General features: G+C 50.3%; 1 non-coding gene across 1 annotated transcript; it reads left to right on the top strand.

Annotated features, from left to right (window-relative positions):
• Positions 1 to 602: 602 nt before the first annotated feature.
• LOC126877811 (5.8S ribosomal RNA) lies at positions 603 to 757 on the top strand. Its single transcript, XR_007695347.1, has one exon. It is a non-coding gene; the product is annotated as a 5.8S ribosomal RNA (ribosomal RNA).
• Positions 758 to 1,500: the final 743 nt, after the last annotated feature.

Genomic DNA, 1,500 nt, shown 5'->3' on the forward strand with positions numbered 1-1,500 from the left:
CGTCGATTTTTCATGCTTTCAGTCGGTCGCGTGGTCGCCATCCGTTCGGAGGGGATCGCCGGCTTCGAAACCTCGATGTCGTGAGTCGGACACCCGTGCCGTCGCTAGAGTTTTTCAAACTCTGCTTCTGGATATTGGGACGAAAGACCGCTCGAGGCGGACGGCCGCGCGAATCCCATCGAATCTTTACTATCACCCGAACGATGGAGAGATGCACGCGCGCTGTTTCTTGAATAATTGGACGAGAGAGTAGAATCAAACACATATATAACATGGGCTAGCCACCGTGCTTACTCGTTCGCGAGATCGTGTGCTGTACAGAGGATTCAGAATCGGGTGTATATATCCCCGTCGTTTCCTGACGAACGGAGCTTCGATCTCGATGGTTGTTATATATCATAATGTACTTTACGCCCGGCCGGCGAACGCGCGTATCTTCGCGCGTTCGTCGTTTTCTTTTTTTTTCGAACGTTTTTGTGTCGTCAATCCTATGGCGACTTCTGCGCGTTCGATTCCCGTTGGTCGAACGTGACGGAACTCGGCTTCGCTAGAACCGAGAAGAGTACATTTGAGTATTGAACTGTTGTAAATTTATAAAAGATTACCCTGAACGGTGGATCACTTGGCTCGTGGGTCGATGAAGAACGCAGCTAATTGCGCGTCAACGTGTGAACTGCAGGACACATGAACATCGACATTTCGAACGCACATTGCGGTCCACGGATACAATTCCTGGACCACGCCTGGCTGAGGGTTGCTCACGTAAACCTAAGACTGCTTGCGTTGCGTATCGTTACTCTCCGTATCTGTCTCTCTCTGTCCCTTCTTGCCTTAACAACCCGCCGTCGTTCTTCTTTATATAAGAGAACGTTTCAGAGTCGGACGAAGGTACAAGAACGAGGATACGAATAAGAGCGGACGGAGAGAACATACGCGACGTACGAGCGATTGTTGGACGCTCGTCGGCGTTCGTCGCGGTCGTGCAGAGACCGTGCAAGTCGTACGCATGCTCGATATATAATCTATCGTGTTCACGGGAGACTACGAAACTCTACCTCTGTCTCTCTCTGTCCCTTCTTGCCTTGACAACCCGCCGTCGTTCTTCTTAAAAATTATAAGAGAACGTTTCAGAGTCGGACGAAGGTATACGAAGGGATACGAATAAGAGCGGAGAGAACCGGTCACGGACCTGCGTGAGTGCTCGCGGCGTCGTGAGTCGTCCTTACGAGGGCGACCGCCCGCTTATGCACCGCTTCGTGTATCGGTTATCGAACGTATATACTCGTAGTGTTCTCCTCGTGACCGATTTTTTTTTCATATCAGGCGATATATGCTACGTTTGCCGGTGTTCGACGCACGAAGGTCCGCGCCCCCGACGTCGTCTTAAAAGAATATTATATTTGGCGAGACTGAGAGAGAAAGCAAATATGGGAACTCGGTCGAGAGAGGAGAGAAGAGAGAACCAAAAAAAAAACCTAAACTCGATGGCGTGCGAAACTT

The sequence above is a fragment of the Bombus huntii genome, unplaced genomic scaffold (assembly GCF_024542735.1).
Source record: "Bombus huntii isolate Logan2020A unplaced genomic scaffold, iyBomHunt1.1 ctg00000251.1, whole genome shotgun sequence".
In the NCBI taxonomy this organism is placed as follows: domain Eukaryota; kingdom Metazoa; phylum Arthropoda; class Insecta; order Hymenoptera; family Apidae; genus Bombus; species Bombus huntii.